Source organism: Ochotona princeps, chromosome 11 (genome assembly GCF_030435755.1).
Source record: "Ochotona princeps isolate mOchPri1 chromosome 11, mOchPri1.hap1, whole genome shotgun sequence".
Taxonomy (NCBI): Eukaryota; Metazoa; Chordata; class Mammalia; order Lagomorpha; family Ochotonidae; genus Ochotona; species Ochotona princeps.
The window spans coordinates 67,513,472-67,526,764 of NC_080842.1; positions in this window are offsets into that span (position 1 = coordinate 67,513,472).

A 13,293-nucleotide genomic window follows, 5' to 3' on the forward strand; every position below is an offset into this window, starting at 1 on the left:
CTCATTCAAAAAATATTTCTTGGGAACCGACTGAACAACTGACTATTGTTGGCACTAAATTGACATAGCCACTCAGAGAGTGAACACAAAACTGCACAAGTTTGAGAAGAGGGGATTCGTGGGAGGTAAATTTCAGAGGATATAAATTCTATGATGGATAATTGTAGATACTGTCTAGAAATCAGTGAAGTTCTAAGGAAATTATCTTTGGATACAAAAAATGGAATTTCAAATAGAAGATGAGAATTCTTCTGAGACTTAGCAAGATGAAGATTCCAGTGTCTTGACATATGAGACTAAATTGCTTCCTTTCCATATATTTGAAAATAGTGCTCCTTTGCCCTTAATTCTGAAACTTGGGAAATACTGAGCCACAAGGGGACACCAGGATAGGGAGGTATCTGGAAGGCCATGGCCCTCTGGGGAGCCTAGGATCAAACTAACGAGAAATCAGGTGTTTCCTCTCTATCTCCAAGAACAGGGCTAGAAATCACTAAACTGAAATAATAGGTGGAAATTTTAGCATCAGCAGGAGAAAAAAAATTTTAGCAGTGAAGCTGATTAGTATTAGAGCAATTGTATAGTGTCCTTACTATACCACATCAATAAGAAAAAATCGGTATAGCTCCAAGTTTTCTCAAGGGCCTCATGGTTCCTAAATGATACACTGCTTCAAAGAGCTTCCATTCCTGCCTTACATTTAATGTTCTGCAAAGATTAGACTGATTGCAGTTCAGCAGATATGAAGTTCTGTATTCTCTTGGTGCCTTGATTTGATCTGAAATGTCCTCTTCCCACCTGGTGATTTGCTTCAATTCCTCCCATTCCCTGAAACTTCCAGGGCCCTTAAAGCTGTTCACACAGCAACCTCTCTGCCTCCCAATCTTTTACTTCTATACACACATGCAAATAAAATATCTGTTATAGGTATTGAAAACAGTGGAGAATCAAGATGGCAGAATAGGGTAAGGACACATTTAAACAGACTGAGAAACATTTAATCAGGATGAAGCAGAGAGGACATATTCAAGGAAATAGGAGAGGACAGAAAAACAGCAGAGGGGTACCTGGACACTGAAAGACACAGGAAAGCAGCAGACACAACAGCGTGGTGTTGCAGTGACTGCTACTCCAGCGGCATTCAGCTAACACTGATCTGAACTCCACCAGCAACCAGGTGGGAAGGAACTTTCACTGCGAGCTTGGGAACCAAAGCCAGACAAAGAACTGTCCGTCCTGCTGGTCCGTTTGATTTGACCAGGAGCAGAGACAGAGCACATCACAGACTGGCAGTGCAAGAAAAGCGTGGATTTCACAGCCCAGTCAGCCCCCTAGAGCTGAATTGGGCGCCATTTTGCGTAAGGAGGCAAAAGCAAGGGAAAGAACTGAGCATACACTGAGCTGGGAGTGAACTCATTTCTGACTCAGTGAATTGCAGCAACGTGGCATTCTACAGGTACCACCCAAGACAGGTCTGGGTAGCCCTCAGACCTGATGGCCAGCAGATCAAGAATTCCAGTAGTGGTACATCAGGTGCCATTTTGTACACTGTGGTAATAGCTTTAGGACTACAGGGGACAACAGTGAACTGTGCGTGTGCTGAGCTCGCGAGAACTCAATAGGTTCAGCAAATTGCACTGGTCCCTCAGGAAAATAATACCAACTGTGGCATTGTATGGGTCAAAATAGGTCCGTGTGGCAACCACACCTAACAGCCAACAGGTTCCAGCAAGATCAGTGCCACCAACAACCTAACTATATAGGACACCTGGTGTCTCTCTATTCCTGGGACCTACTCCAACCAGAAGTGGGAGAAAGGTTGCAGAGACAACAGTCAGCCTCAGCACGGTGTCACAGGAGGAGGAGAGTGGTGAGCCAGGAGCTGGGGCTGTGGAGACCATGGTGGAAATCCAACATAAGGACCTAGACCTGGAACTTGCTGGAGGTTGTGGCACAAGTGGCTGCAAGCAAAGAACCATGTACCAACTGCAATCAGTAAAATCACATTGTAGACCTGTGGGTGACACAGCTTAGAAACCTGCCCCAAGGAAAAACTCTGCTAACCAGAAGTGCAATATCCAAGAGCAAGAGACAAAGGCACAATGAATATTACTGAAAACTCCCCTGCAAAGGAACAAAAGTCTATGCCAATCTCAGAGTTAACTGAGGAAGACATCGAGAAAATGGGGGGCATACAGAATACAAAAAACTCATTTTAAAGCTTCTGATCAAAAATGAGAAACACACACAAGAGTTCAAAGAATTTAAGGAAGCAATAAAGCAAATCAAGGCTGGTATATCAGAAATTAAGAACACAGTAGAGCAAATTAAGAGTACAGTGGAGAGTCTCCAAAACAGAATGAAGGAAGCAGAAGAATCTCAGAATTGGAAAACATTTCCTGTCATCAGGGGGAAACAAACGAAAAGTTGGAAGCAGAGCTGGATATGGCCAAAAAAAGTATTCGAGAATTGAAAGACATTACTAAGAGGTCAAATATAAGAGTTATGGGAGTCCCAGAAGGTGCAGAAAGAGAAACTGATTTTACAAATATATGTAATGAAATAATAAAGGAAAATTTCCCTAATCTGGAGAAAGAATTGGGAAACAAGATCCAGGAGGGGCACAGAACTTAATCAAAAGTGATCTTCACCAAGACACATGATCATCAAGCACTCTTCAATTGAACATAAGGAAAAGATCCTTAAATGTGCACGTGAAAAAAATCAACTGACATATAAAGGAATGCCAATTAAACTCACAGGAGATCTCTCACAAGAAACTTTACAGGCAAGAAGAGAATGGAGTGACATATTCCAGATTCTAAAAGAAAAAATTTTCGGCCCAGGATAACATATCCAGCAAAACTTTCTTTTGTCTTTGAAAATGAAATAAAATTCTTCCACAGTCAAGAAAAGTTCAAAGAATTTGCCTCTTCCAAACCTGCCCTACAAATGATACTTTAAGAAGTTCTCTTGACAGAGAAGAGGAATAGCACCCAACAAAACCAAAGGCAAATGGGAAGAACATCCCACTAAAATGACAACAGAAGACTAAACCAATGAACAACCCATTCCTAAAATGACAGGACCAAAGTACCATCCATACATGTTAAACTCTGAATGTAAATTGCTTAAGCTCAACCAAATGTCATAGATTAGTAGACTAGATTAAAAAGCAAAACAACATCTATTTATTGTCTAGAAGAGACACACTTCACCAACAAAAATCAGCAGAAACTATATTGCATGGATTTTGTTGTTTTCTGTTAGTTTCATCTCTTCAAAACACTTTCTTCTGATCAAATTCTTCAATGATTCATAGATCATACAGCAGCATCATTTTCTTCTTGAAGGTTCTTGATTTTCATCTCTTCAGCGACACATTAGGCATTTTGTAACATGTTATTTAACTGCATGGTGTTGTTAATTGCTTTTTTCTCCCTGATGTTGATTTTGTTTTGTGGCTTTTCATTTAAGGGGATGTACAGTAGCTATGTAATGGAGACTGTCATATCTAGTAACATGTCGTTTAACTTCACGGCATTGTAAATTTCTATTTTTCTTTCTATTGTTGATTTTGTATTATGACTTTTCATTTAAGGGGATGTACAGTAGCTATGTAATGGAGACTGTCATATCTAGTAACTTGTCATTTAACTTCACGGCATTGTAAATTTCTATTTTTCTTTTTATTGTTGATTTTGTATTATGACTTCTCATTTAAGGGGATGTACAGTAGCTGTGAAATGGAGACTGACATCCAGATGTGAGGATACAATGTAGTAAGCATTTCTACTTCCAAAGATGGACTTGCAATGAAACTGTGTGCTATATCTTGACAATAGAATGCTGGACTCTCTGCCACTCTCCATGCCCGCAATGATGGACCTATGATTGTGTATGAAGAACTATATTTTAGTAATGATATGGAGGAACTATGTGGGTGGGGAAGGAATTGGGCAGGAGATAAGGGAAATGCCAGGAGGCTATGGAACTATACCATAAAATGATAACAATAATAATAAAATGTTAAAAAAAAAAAAAAAAAGAAAACAGTTGTTTGTTTTCATTTCACTTAAGTTCTTTAAGGAATGCTCCTTACTAAAATAGATGGTTTGGCAATTTAAAATTCACTAAGGCATCCTTGGTGACACTCCCAGATGAACAGTCATCATGCAGAGCAGCTGAACCTGCAGCGAGAAGCCACAGAGAACTGCCAGTTGAAACATGTATATAACATGTGTTTAAATTCCATGGCTGGATTGGGTGTTGAGGCAGAGAGGGTTTGGCTACTGCTCAAGGCATACACATCCCACACAACGTGGCTGAAATCCCAGCATACACTGCTTCTCATTCACCTGCGAAACATAAAGTCAGAGATGAAGCACTAGAGCTGCTACCCCCATATGCGAGCTTCAGACTGAGTCTCGGCCCCTGGCTTCAGTCTGGCCGTGCCCTGATGGGAGATTTTCTCTTTCTCTCGCTCTCATTCTCTCTCTCTCTCTCTCTCTCTCTCTCTCTCTCTCTCTCTCTCTCTCTCTCTCTCTCTCTTCGTTTCTCTCTCTCTCTCTCTTCCTTTCTTCCTCCCCGAACCCTGTCTCTCTCCCTTTCTCATTCTCATTCTCACTCTCACTGTGTGTGTGAGTATATGAGAGAGAAATGCTGCCTTTTAAACAAATAAACATTTAAATTATGAGGCTTGTGAAAACAAAGGTAATGGCTTCAAATATGAACCTTAATTTAAAAGTCCTGAGAACAGTCACTCCAAGTTGTAATTTTTCATTTGAAATGGATTTGCTCTTCACAACTTTTAAACATGGGTAACACAAGTTCTTGATGAGTATTCAGTAGATGAGCTAGTTGTATTAAACTTGCCTGATGACTTCCTTCTCTCTCCTAAGTCAGCGAATTGGTTAAAGGCAGAGAAGCTGAATGTTATGTACGTGGCTGCACCTCACTCCACTTAGCTAGGGAGGATAGAATACAAGTAACAGGCATGCAATCCCTTTCTCTCCCAGTCATCAAGATAACACATTAGGGGAAGAAAACTGTTTAATCTCTTATAAACATACTGTAACTTCTGGCAAGCAAAGTTATGTTACCTAGAAGAGGGCAATTATATGGAGTCTTCCCAGCAACATCTCCCCAGCTTCACATCACCTGTGGGAGGCAAACCTAGAATTTGTGAATAGAAGAGGGTTTGCTTCCTGGAGCATGTTGTATATAGCGCCTAGCTGTCTGAGTTATTAAGTGGAGATGCTTCCAGACACAAACAATCTTACAGTGTGCAGTAACGAAACTAATGCAGTTCCCATTAGAGACCTTCTGCGTTTTTTTTGGGGCCACATACTCCATATCTAATACTGGAAGTCCCAGACTGTCCCACAATTCTTGTTTCATCTATGCTACTTTATTATGAATATCCATGAAATTAATAGACCTTGCTACTGAGCAAAATATCTGATTATGTAAGTCTGATGTGATAATCCAATCTTTTAAATTAGTTCACTATTAAATTGCCTGCCTCAGTATGTATGGTTAAACCAAACACCCAGATAGAAAGTGCAATTTGTGAGTTAGTCTCACTACTGGAATTATTACAACTGGAGCTAGAAGACAACCTTTCAAAGATGACTTGTAGGAGAGTTCTTTGTTGGATGGCAGGTTATACTAGATTAAACTTTAAAGGCCTCCAATATTAATGTTCAATGATATGATAATTCATTTTTAAAGCTCGACTCTCATGCATGCCAGTCTTAACTCAAACCTAAGTTGGTCTTAGGCAAACTCCAAACCACACAAAGGTCAGGTCACATAGTTCCTGACACTGCAGAGTGATTTATGAAATAGATTCAAGAACGACTGACTCTGTTATAGCCGTTTTATGAAACCCAGAATATTTTCATATAATAGCTTTGTGCTCCTTATGATAACCATGTGATATTATGAAGAGGGGAAGATATTATTCTAACTATTGGGAAATAGATACAGGACTTTATCCGAGTTCACAAAGCCAATGCTTGCTAAAGGTGAGCCTCAAACCCAAGTCTTAGGCCTCCAAAGCCAATGTGCCTTTATCAGTATTACACATCAGAGCCTAAAATCATGCCTCCAGGAGCCAAGGAGGACAGCAGCAGAGTGCAGGAAGCTGTACACGCCTTAAGGCCCACAGGTATCAGACACAACTCCTTTAACACGATGTAATCCTTGAGGCACTCGAATCCTTGGCCTTTTATGGAAAGACTATCCTTAATTTCTGAATAGTCTTCAAGGATAATCTTCTATTATCTTAGAGAGAATCACTCTTAACTACTTGTTGATTTTTGCTAATCTCTTTATCAGTCTGTCACTTGTTCATACTTTTTATTTTCTTCCCCAGTAGATTTTTCCACTTTTAAAAGATATGGGTAGGCCAAGAAGGCTTTCAAATCTTAATTCTGCCACCTTTTTGGATAAGCGCTTCATCTTTAATTACCTCTGTCATCTTGAATTTTGCTAAAAGTGGTCAAAAGAAATGGGGCATCTGGGTACACCGGCTGCTGGGGGCACTCAGGCCAGATGCTCCCAGGTCAGACTCCATGCTTAGGGCCACCACGACCACACGGTGAACTGGGCCCGGGCCTACCTGGGCTCAAGAGGCTTCTGCCTTCCTGATGAGTATGCTGGGAGAGGATCTCCTGGGAACAAGGCAAGCCTAGGATCCACCTGCTGCCAACATCGTGTGGTGCGTGGGACCAGGAGAGTGCGATCTTGGGGTCTAAGTTCACAGAACTTCCTGCAGCCACCTGCTGCCTTCCTGGCGGCAAGCTCTAGGGCTTGAGGGTGTGGAATTGCTGCCTGGGTATGACCATATTGAGCCACTGTGAGTCTGGGTGAGGAATCAGTCCTGAAGGACTCCCAACAACAGGGTAAATTTTCCTCGAAATAAGCGAGGGTACTGAGACCTGGTGGTTTGGAGGAGAGAGAACGGACGATCTGTTTGGGTCAAACTGATACATCAGCCCACTTGTGAGTCCAGTGTAGAACTTGTTATCACCAAACACTAATCCATGCAAAAGCTAGGGCTGAGGGCTTGTCTAGCAGGGCTAGAGCCTAGTGCCTGACAGAATGTTGGATCAGGGGACAGGTCACATTAGACAGGGCTATGACACTAACCAGCACAAGCGAGAGAATCATGTCTGAGGGTGGATTCTGTGGGGACCTATGGGCCAAACCCTGTGGAAATACAAGTCCCGCTGGTTAGCTCAAGAATTGGGGTAGTGATGGGCTGGGCTAGGTGTGACCATGGAACCTGCCATTACTCACGGGTAAAGGAACCAAAAGTAGTCTAGGCAAGTCAAGGCAGCAGCACCCAAATGTGCATCCTAAAACAAGGCAAGGGGTGAACCAAGCTACAACATCCACCAGCTCATACAAGGCCAAAACGGAAGGACAGACTATTCAGGGCACTGACCTAACACCACTGGCATGTATGTGATCTGGGTCTGGGAGTGGATCAAATGGGGAACTTAGGAAACTCCCCTAGTGGATCACAACTCTCACTGATGATCACATGGTCCAGGCCTGGGGGTCGGGCAAACTGGGCATAGTAGCTCCAATGGCTGACTAATGTGTAAGTTGGTTATGGAAAGGAGTAGACCGGGCAGGGCCAAGCAAACCTTAGCTCACAAGGAAGAACAGAAATCAAGCTGGAGCACAGGTCGTGCCAAGCTGGGCTCTTATACCTATTGGTCCGCATGAGCTAGGGATGCTAGGCCACAGCATCTAAGGCAAAGGCCAAAACAGGTGAGGGGCTATGCCCAGCTGGACCAGAGCAACTATTGTCTCATGCAAGATCTATGGCTGGCCTGGTTGGGGAGCTAAGGAAACACCCTGGCTGGGTTGGGGTTCCTACTGGTGAGTGCAGAAGCTGGAGAGGGGGCTGCATTCAGGTCTGGATATGGCTGAAGTGTCTTTTGGCACAAGAGTATACTGGGACTGGGCGCCGGAGCTGGGTTAGACTTCAGTACCATCTGGTGCTCTGGAGGACCAGGGTAAATGTACAATGGACTAGGCTAGGTCTCTGCCCCCTACTGAGCCATCTGGGTATGGACGAGCCTTGGATGGGCTGAAACATTCAACAGTAAGAACCAGAATGGGGTGAAAGCCAGTCAGGAAAAGCCACTATTCCTGCCAGGACAGGATGTGGACTAAGTAGGGCTGCCCCATGGACCCACCAATATGTGCGAGATCTGGCATTGGAAGAGGCTCTGATGGAGGAGCTTGGACAACTCCTCTGGCAGGACACAGTCCCTGCAGGTGAGCACAAGTACCATGATAGGGAGCAGCCCAGACCAGGGCAAAAGACGGTACCCACCAGCATACATTTGGCATAAGTCGGAGACAGACCAGGCTGAACCAGTTCACATCACCTGCTGGCGAATCTGAGCACCAGAACAGAGTGTGGGTCGGGCAAGGTTAGGTTGCAACACATTCCAGTACACATTATGGCTAGGATGGGATGCCAGCTGGGCTGGGCAAGGCTGTAACCCCCACCAGCATCAGCTGAAATTAGGGGTAAGCCGGACCAAGCTATAGCACCCACTGGCAAATGCCAAGGTGAGGTGGGCCGTACCAGATTGGGCCATAGCACCCAACCAGCACATGTGAGAACCAGCGGGGGAGGGGACAAAGCCAGTAGGGGGAATGTGTAGGGCAACCCTGATAGACTACAACACCCACCAGTTCCTGTGAAAGACAGGGCTGGAAACAGAACTGATCCAGCAATTGAAATGAACAGCATGTGCATAAGCTGATTGGGGTGATGGATGGTGCTAGACCCTGCACTGGCAAATTCACACAAGAACCAGGTTTGGGATCATCTCAGATGAAGTTTCTTTGGAGATCCCTCCAACTGAACTGCTGATCTCAGAACCCCAACCATGAAGAGACTATGTCAGCCAATGGATTCTGAAGAAAGTTCATCGTGCTTGGAATGGTGAGACTGGCAGCAATTCACAACTGTTGAACTATCAAAACCACTTGAGCAGGACCTGCAGAGCATGCCTGACATTGGGGACCTGGGATGGATGGGAGGCTGGGTAGGGCTTCTCCCTTTGTTTCTCCCTGGACCCCAGATACAAGGGAAAAAAAGTGATGATAATAGTATGGAAACAACAGTATTACCCACTTTCCTGTAGCCCTTGACCCTTTATACCCTAATCAACTAAGTAAGATTATTAGAAAAAAAAAACCTCCTCTAGCCTCTGTCCACCATCCAATTCCAAGATGACTTCGACATTTTTCAAGTGTTTGTTATAATATTATCTTCTTCACAATACAAATTTTCTTAGTTTGAGCTGTTGGTTTTTTTAAAAAATGTGGACTAGGTGCAGATGGTCTCTAACCCTTGGGCTTATTAATAACTAACATTTTTATTGGACTCTTAAGAATGGCAATAATTGGGCCCGGCGGCGTGGTCTAGCGGCTAAAGTCCTCGCCTTGAAAGCCCCGGGATCCCATATGGGCGCCGGTTCTAATTCCGGCAGCTCCACTTCCCATCCAGCTCCCTGCTTGTGGCCTGGGAAAGCAGGAGAGGACGGCCCAAAGCTTTGGGACCCTGCACCCACGTGGGAGACCTGGAAGAGGTTCCTGGTCCCGGCATCGTTTTGGTGCGCACCGGCCCGTTGCGGCTCACTTGGGGAGTGAAACATCGGATGGAAGATCTTCCTCTCTGTCTCTCCTCCTCTCTGTATATCCGGCTTTTCAGTAATAATAAAATCTTAAAAAAAAAAAAAAAAAAAAAAAAAAAGAATGGCAATAATTGAATGATCTTGAATATTTTTCAAGATCCATACACTGGTACAAAATATTGGCTCAACAAATTTTAACAAAATTACACTGTCTTCCTTGGTGAACTACAGATTAAAATACCTGCTTGATTTTCAATGAAAAAAAAAAAATCTCTCCATTAAGATTGATTCCTCATTTCTTCCTGGGTACAGAGAAAATCTGAATTTGCCAGTTTCATTTCATTTTCAGCATAATCCCATGACTGGAGTTTAAGTCTATGCATTGTGGGAAAAAAGTGATATATTCTAATCAAGATGTGAACTATAAAAATGTCTACGGTCATCCAGATTCTTTTGCTTCCCATGGGTGGAAGGTAATAATGCAATTAACATTCCCTTTGAAGGCACATGTTCAAGACGGAAGGGCTACTATCACCCCGATTCCCAAAGGAGACTATGTAGAGCAGAAATTGTCCCATTACTAACCAGCTCTGCTAGCCCAGACTATCAGTGCTAGGCTTGTGGGTGAGAAGGACCAGCTTTTATTTCTTAAGCGTCATTCTTGCAGTTTACCATATATACCTAATACTACTCTCCTAATACAGGGTTTTTTTTTAGGATTATCATTTGACAAAAAGTTCACTAGCAGTTTAATATTTATGATATATGTTGATTTTAGAGTCAATCTATTTGTTTAAGTAATATGTTGCTTGGGCCCAGCATGATAGCCTAGTGGCTAAATCCTTGCCTTACACGCATTAGGATCCCATACACGCACCAGTTCATGTCCCCAATACTCCACTTCAGGCTCAGCTCCTGCTGTTGTGGCCACTTGGGAAGTGAACCAGTGGACAGAAAATCTTTCTGTGCCGCTTCCTCTCTGTATATCTGACTTTTGAATAAAAATAGATAAATTTTAAGCAATAATCATAATATGTTCCTCACTATAGTGAAATTTCCATACAGACACTACAATTTCTCTTAAACTGTAAATTACAACAATAAAACTTAGTTTAGTGGTCCCTAACTCCAACTATACCAAATTTGACATAACTGGTTATATCTTACTAGAGGCAGTACATAGAACATGTTGATTCCCACTTGTACCCATGCAAAACGATATCTAGAAAGGTGAAGAATACGAAATACATCAGAACACCTTGAAAGCCCACCCTTACTCATCTGTCTGCTTTTATAGTGCATTGGTAGAGAAAAGAGCATTGCTGAATTTCTAAAACTATGATAAATTGCAATGCAATGAGTAATGTAAAGGCTTCTAGTTTCTGCTACTCTAATTTACCCTGAATATCACTCGCACATTATTCTTTGTTTAGCATTAGAATATTGCATTATAATGTTGCTCCCAAATGGTTACTTGTTATACTTAATTCTGTCCTTCCAAGTGTCCATTCCATAAACTCTTCAAATGGCCACAACGGCCAGAGTTGAGCTAATCTGAAGCAAGGAGCCAGGAGTGTCTTCTGGGTCTCCCGCTTGGATGCAGATTACCAGGGACTTGGACAATCCTCTACTGCTTTCCCAGGCATTAAGCTTGGAGCTGGAGTATAAGTGGAGCAGCCAGAGCATGAACCAGCACCCAAATGGAATATCAGCACTTGTAGGTATAGAATTAGCCTGTTGAACTACTGTGCTGTCCCCAGCAGTTGTTTTACAACATAAGAATTGAGGCAGGCAATAAAATTAGTTTATAGCATGCATTTACTGATTAACATAAATAAACCATTATTCTCTCAATATAATAATTAAATACAAACATGAAAATAATATTCATGAAGGTATCACATACCAAGCAGAGTTCTGATAAGATATATACTGAAGGATGTGGCTAGTTCTGGAGCCACACTTGCCAGCTGCAGGGTTCAAAGTTGGAAGCGAACCTGGGGGACCCTTCCCAATACATGCATGAATCGGGCCACTTTGCTCACCTCTGCAGCTTCTTGGTCAGAGAGCTACCTTCCACTCCCTCGTCTAGAATCACACCCTCTCTCCTAGCTTAGGGGTAGGGGTCCCAAGCATTTCTTCCCTCTAGGATCACAGGAGAGGTTACTCCCAGGAGCGCTCAAAATGAAATGTTCTTCTGATATTGAAACATGTACAAGTGTTTGCACTCCAAGTAGTTGAGTTTGTTTGCATGAGATTACATATGTTCAATGCTAGAACTCCTAACACTTCCCTAAAATGGCCATACTGAATGTTTCCCTTTTTTGGTGCCCCCTTTAGAAATATTATGAGGACCCAGCGCAGCACCCTAGTGGCTAAAGTCCTCATCTTGCAAATGCCAGGATCCCATATAGGCACCAGTTCTAATCTTAGCAGCCCCATTTCCCATCCAGCTCCCTGCTTGTGGCCTGGGAAAGCAGTCGAGGATGGCCCAAAGCCTTGGGACCCTGTACCTATGTGGGAGACCCGAAAGAAGCTCCTATCTTCTGGCTTTGGATCGGCTCCAGCCATTGTGGCCACTTGGGGAGTGAATCAATAGACAGAAAATCTTCCTCTCTGTCTCTCCTCTCTGTATATCTGACTTTCCAATAAAAATTAAATAAATCTTTACAAAAAAGAGAGAGAGAGAAATATCCTGAAGTCTTACTTGTTGTGAAGTTCAACCATGGAATACTTTCCATAATGCAGATTGCTTTATTGCTTATAAACTATAATTATATTAAAAAAAAACAGAGTTGGCTCAAAAATAAAAATGCCAGAAGTAGAACAGTAACTTTTCCTCTGCTGTAGATTTTGCTGAGCCCTGCAAACCATCAGACATTCCATATGCTGAGATGTCAGCCCCGCAGAGAAAGGGATCCTCTTTACTAGGTGCAGGTCCTAACCTGGTCCCAAATGATGTACAGAAACCTCCATGAAACTCTGACCCCACCTGCCAATTCTGTCTTCATAACCTATTTAACATGTGGTCTTGTCCAATGTGTTTCTCCATTCCTAACTCCAGGCCTAATTTCAACACAGCTCAGAATATCTCACCACCTGTGTTACTACTTGCCCTTGGAAAAGATCCCTCTCTGAGATTCAGTCTTCTCAACTACAAGTCTGCTCTGTCACCCTGCTCTGTGCTTAACAGAGGATTTCACCCGATGATCCATCTTATGTCTGCTGCGCTCATCATTGCAAGCAGGTAGGAACTGAGAAACAACTGACTCTTAAACCTCCTTTTTATTTAAACTTATAATATTAATAGCAATGGTTATTACCTACTTGTTATGCACTAAATCCATATTAATGAATTTGCGTGTATCATGTTCCTTGACTAATGATACAGTCTTTAAGGTAAATTCTATTATCAGCCCTATTTTATAATCCTGAAACTAAGCTTCTGGGAGGTTGTGACCTTGGCCAAGGGACCACAGTAAATGAGAGCTGCTGGAGCCTGAGTTGACCCCATGTACATTAGACCCTGGATCTTACTCTTAATGGTTCAGGAGGGCGCTGAGCCCTCCTTTGAACCCTCTTCTTTGCTAAGACAGCAGCATGCCTTTCTATTGTGGCCTAA